The 6021-nt window shown below is 43.3% G+C and overlaps 1 pseudogene; it reads left to right on the top strand.

The window, feature by feature from the left end:
• The first annotated feature begins 3419 nt into the window (after positions 1 to 3419).
• LOC101360440 (histo-blood group ABO system transferase pseudogene) lies at positions 3420 to 4444 on the top strand (annotated as a pseudogene).
• The last annotated feature ends 1577 nt before the right edge of the window (positions 4445 to 6021 follow it).

Genomic DNA, 6021 nt, shown 5'->3' with positions numbered 1-6021 from the left:
AGACTCAACATAGTGAAAATGTCAATTCTACCCAAAGCAATCTACAGATACAATGCAATCCCAATCCAAATTCCACCAGCATTTTTTAATGAGATGGAGAAACAAATCACCAACTTCTTATGGAAAGGGAAGAGACCCCAAATAAATAAAGCATTACTCAAGAAGAAGAACAAAGTGAGAGGCCTTACACTTCCTGACATTAGGACCTATTATACTGCCACAGTAGTCAACACAGCCTGGTACTGGTACAACAGCTGCTACATAGATTAATGGAACAGAGTTGAGAATCCAGATATAAGCCAATACACCTATGAGCAGCCAATAGTTGACAAAGGTCCAAAGTCCATTAACTGGGGAAAAGACAGTCTCTTTAACAACTGGTGCTGGCATAACTGGATATCCATCTGCAAAAAACTGAAACAAGACCCATACCTCACACCATGTACAAAAACTAACTCAAAATGGATCAAAGACTTAAATATAAAATCAAAAACCATAAAGATCATGGAAGAAAAATATAGGGACAATGCTAGGGGCCCTAATACATGACATAAACACAGTCTGAACCGTAAGTAACAATGCACAAGCACCAGAAGAGAGACTAGATACATGGGAGCTGCTAAAAATCAAACACTTATGCTCATCAAAAGACTTCACCAAAAGAGTAAAAAGACAACCTACAGACTGGGAAAAAAAAATTTGTTTATGACGAATCCAATCAGCATCTAATCTCTAAAATCTACAAGATACTGCAAAACCTCAACAACAAAAAGACAAATAACCCAATTTAAAAATGGGCAAAAGATATTAACAGGCACTTCGCCAAAGAAGATTTTCAGGTGGCTAACAGGCACATGAAGAGACGCTCATGATAATTAGTCATTACAGAAATGCAGATCAAAACTATAATGAGATATCATCTCACCCCAACAAAGCTAGCCATAGTCCAAAAAACACAAAATAATAAATGCTGGAAAGGTTGTGGAGAGACTGGAACATTTATACACTGTTGGTGAGAATGTAAAATGGTACAGCAACTTTGGAAATCGATTTGACACTTCCTCAAAAAGGTAGAAATAGAAGTACCATAGGATCCAGTTATCCTGCTCCTTGGAATATATCCTAGAGAAATAAGAGCTGTCACACAAAGAGATATATTCACACCCATGTTCATTGCAGCATTGTTTACAATAGCAAAAAGATGGAAGCAACCTAGGTGCCCGTCAATGGACAAATGGATAAACAAATTATGGTATATCCACACAATGGAATATTATGCAATGGTAAAGAACAAGGATGAAGCTGTGAAACATAGTATAACATGGTGGAAGCTGGAACTTATCATGCTGAGAGAATTTAGTCAGTCACAGAAGGACAAATACTGTATAAGACCACTATTATAAGAACTCGAGAAAAGGTTCAAACACAAAAGAAAACATTCTTTTATGGTTACGAGGGTGGGGAGGGAGGGTGAGTTATTCACTAGATAGTAGATAAGAAGCATCTTAGGTGAGGGGAAGGACAGCACACACTACAGGGAAAGTCAGCACAACTGAACTAAACCAAAGCTAAGAAGTTTCCTGAATACAATCAAATACTTTGAGAGACAGAGAAGCAGGGGTAGGGGTCTGGGGACCATGCTTTCAGGGGACGTCTAGGTCAATTGGCATAACAAGGCTTATTAAGAAATTGTTCTGCATCCTTCTTTGGTGAGTGGGATCTGGGTTCTTAAAAGCTTGCAAGCAGCCATCTGAGATGCATCAATTGGTCCCAAACACCTGGAGTAAAGGAGAATGAAGAACACCAAAGACACAAGGAAAGTATTAGCCCAAGAGACAGAATGGGCCACATAAATCAGAGACTTCTCCAGCCTGAGACCATAAGAACTATATGGTGCCCGGCTACCACCAATGAACGTCCTGACAGGGAACACAACAGAGAGTCCCTGATGGAGCGGTAGAAGAATGGGGTACAGAACTGAAATTCTAGTAAGAAGTCCGGACTTAATGATCTGAATGAGACTGGAGTTATCCAGTAAAGCATGGCCCCTGGATTCTCTATCAGCCCAGAACTAAAACAATTTCTGAGGCCACCTCTTCAGACAAGGATTGGACTGGACTGTGGGACATAAAGTGATACTTGGGAAGAGTGTGTCTCTTAGTCAAGTAGATACAATAGACCAAAGGGGATGTTTCTGTCCAGAGGTGAGATGGGAAGGCAGAGAGGGTTACGAGCTGGTTGAATGGTCATGGGAAATCAGGGGTGGAAAGGAGGAGTGGGCTGTCACAGAATGGGATGATAAATTAGGGTCTCATAACAATGTATGTATAAAAATTTTGTATGGGAGACTAACTTGAAATGTCAACTTCATTTAATTACAACAATTAAAAAGAAAAAGAAAATATCATGTTCCCTTCTGTATGCTCATGGAGTATGAAAATCTGCTCAAGAAATGTCTCATCCTCAATCCCAGTAAGAGAGGTACTTCAACGCAAATCATGAAAGATCCATGGATGAATGTGGGCCATAAAGATTATGTACTAAAGCCTTACTTATAGCTACTCACTGACTACAAAGACCCTGGCAACCTGAGTCAATAGTGTCTATGGTTTACACATGGAAGAGATCTGGGCCTCACTGATGGACCAGAGCTCAAACAGCTAGCTCCCTATCTCTCCTAGAGAAGAAAAAGACCAGTCATGGGCACAGTGAGAGTTCTCAAGCAGCACAAATCAAAACAACAATATCCTTATTTGGAGGCCAGCTTTGGCCAGACCTCCATCTAGAATAGCAAATACAATGTAATTGTGAGAGAGCCCAGGATCTCCAGGGCTTCTGCCTCAGACTCCCCAGCCCTGCCTTTTCTGCACCAGGAATCTAATTTCTTCCCAGTGCAGCCCAACCAGGCCTCTGGGTTGTGCCCCACAACGAGTATCTATAAGATGCAGCATCCCAGAAGCTCAGAAGTCCAGCATGTCTCTATGGCTTCCTCCTCAGCCCATCACATCAGAGCCCTGGTGGAAGGAGCCCCAGGCAGAACCAATTTTCCCCAGGATGTGCCCAATAGAGACTGCATGCATGCTGGGCACATTGATAGGTATGTGACCAGCAGAATTTTCCCTATGGTGTGACCCCAACCTTTCCCTCAGCAATAAGCCAGTACCCGCAGGAGGCCGCTGGAATGTTCTTCAAGATTATAAGAAGAAATCTGTCTTCATCTGTGCCAGAAGGAACCTGCATGAACTTGAATGTAAGGACTGATGCTGAAACCTCCATATGCCAAGCCATGTTCCCTGAACTTCATGTGAGGATGAATATCAGCTCCCAGTCTCCGCTGCTGTGCATGGCTGGCAAATGGGGCCAGGAGGACTTCATATAGTAGAGGCCGGTGACATGCAAACTCCGTGGGTGGTATCTCAATGGCGTTCAACCGAAGAAGATACCTGGCATCTCCGTGGCCTTCAACATCATTGCCTCCAAAACAACCAAGGAACTTAAGCTTTAAAGGCTGCCAGAATTCACCTGGGAGAATACAGCAGAGGCCGGCCAGCCCTTGCTGCCAACCAGCCACTTTGCCTCCACCTGGGCAAAACTGCTCAGAGTGGACAGTGCGCTCTGCTTCCTCCCGAAGGCGGACAGGTGTGTTGGTCACAACTCCCTGGTTTGTCCCCATCATCTGGAACAGGACCTTTGACTCTGCCATCCTGGACATGCAGTTCAGAAACACCACCATTGGGCTGACTGTGTTTGCCGTGAAAATATACGTAGTCTTCCTGAAGCTGTTCCTGGAGACTGCAGACAAGTACTTCATGGTGGGACACAAGTTCAACTACTACGTCTTCACTTACCGGCCGGCTGACGTCCTGCACGTCCTCCTCCAGGAAGGCTGGCAGGTGGTGGTCCTCGACGTCCGCAACTACTCCCGCTGGCACGACATGTCCATGCACTGCATGGAGATGATCAGCAACTTCTCCAAGCAGCGCTTCCTGCGTGAGGTAGATTACCTGGTGTGTTTATACGTGGACATGAAGCTCAGCGACCATGTGGGCGTAGAGATCCTCTTCTTGTCCGGCAATCTACACCCTGGCTTCTACGCTGCCTATCACCAGGCCTTCACGTATGAACGCCGCCCATTTTCTCAGGCCCACATTCTGAGAGATGAAGGTGATTTCTACTATGCCGGCTGCTTTTTCGGGGGCTCAGTGGTAGAGGTGCACAGGCTCACCAAGGCCTGTCACCAGGCGAGATGGTCCACCATGCCAATCACATCGAGGCTGAGTGGCATGACAAGAGCCAACTGAACAAGTACCTACTGTACCACAAGCCCACCAAGGTGTTCTCCCCTGAGTACCTGGGGGATGAGAGGATGCTGTGCCGACCACCTTTCCTCAGGAAACTGCAATAGGTGGCTGTGCCCAAGAACCACCAAGCCCTCCGGAAGTGATGAGACCTCACTTTCTACATTAATTGCAAGGCTGGAAATAAATGCTAGTAGTTTTGGGATTTTGATAAGAAATTGGTCAAAGTTTGGTAAAGTGAGTGCATTTCTTTTGATTTCCTCTTCTGGAGTGGCTGACACCACTCACCAAACAAACTGATACAGAACAGTTGGAAGAACTGTACAGTAAACACCCATATGGGTATCACCCAGATTCTACCATTAACATTTTGCTATTTTTGCTTCATCACATATCTTATCCATCTCTCCATTCCTCATTCTATCCATCAACCAAATAATTTTTTCTCTATTTGATAATAAGTTGCAGATGTCAATACATTTTACAATTAAATACTTCAGTATACATAATATGAATTAGAGTCCAATCAATATTTGTCTGAAGTTCTTTTGGGGGGTAAAATTTACAACCAGTAAATATTCACTACACAGATCTAAAGTGTACCGTTTGGTGAGTTTTGTCAAATGTATACTCCTGTGTACCACAGATACCACTGAAATATAAACTTGAGCACTCCAGAAAGTTAAAAAAAAAAAAAAAACACATTGAGATACCATCTCACCCTGGCCTTACTGGCACGAATCAAAAACACTGTAAATAACAAATGTTGGAGAGGCTGCGGGGAGACCGGAACTCTCGTGCACTGCTGGAGAGACTGCATAATGATACAACCATTTTGGAAAATGGTATGGCGCTTCCTTAGAAAGATAGAAATAGAAATACCATACGATCCAGCAATCCCACTCCTATGAATATATCCTAGAGAAGTAAAAGCCGTCACATGAATAGACATATGCACACCCATGTTCATGGCAGCATTGTTCACAATAGCAGAAAGATGGAAACAACCTAGATGCCCCTCAACAGATGAATGGATAAACAAACTATGGTACATACACACAATGCAGTATTATGTAACAATAAGGAAAATGATAAATCTGTGAAGCATCTCATAACATGGATGAAACTGGAGGACATTATGCTGAGTGAAATTAAGTCAATTACAAAATGACGAATATTGTATGAGACCTCTACTGTAAAAACTCATGAAAAATTTTACTCACAAAAAGTAACAATCTTTGTTGGTTACGAGGGTTGGGTGGGGTGGAGAGAAAATACTAAATAGATAAGTGGTAACTTAAATACATGACTTAAATAAGTAACTAAATAGATAAGTGGTAACTTTGGTGAATGTTATCACAGTACACAATACTGGGGAAGCCAGCACAACTTGTACAAGGAATGGTCATGGAAGCTCCACAGACACATCCAAACTCCCTGAGGGACTGAATTTCTGGGCAGAGGGCTGTGGGGACCATGGTTTTGGGAACATCTAGCTCAATTGGCATAATACAGTTTATAAAGACAGTGTTCCACGTTCTGCCTTGGTGAGTAGCATCTGGGATCTTAAAAGCTTGTGAGCAGCCATCTAAGATACTCCACTTGTCTCACCCCTTCGGGAGCAAGGGAGAATGAAGAGAACAGGATACAAGGAAAAGATTAGTCCAAAGGACTAATGGACCACAGCTACGAAGGCCTCCACCAGACTGAGTCCAGTACAGCT

Source organism: Trichechus manatus, unplaced genomic scaffold (genome assembly GCF_000243295.1).
Source record: "Trichechus manatus latirostris isolate Lorelei unplaced genomic scaffold, TriManLat1.0 scaffold00147, whole genome shotgun sequence".
Classification (NCBI taxonomy): Eukaryota; Metazoa; Chordata; class Mammalia; order Sirenia; family Trichechidae; genus Trichechus; species Trichechus manatus.
This window is presented reverse-complemented; position numbering and strand designations above follow the sequence as displayed.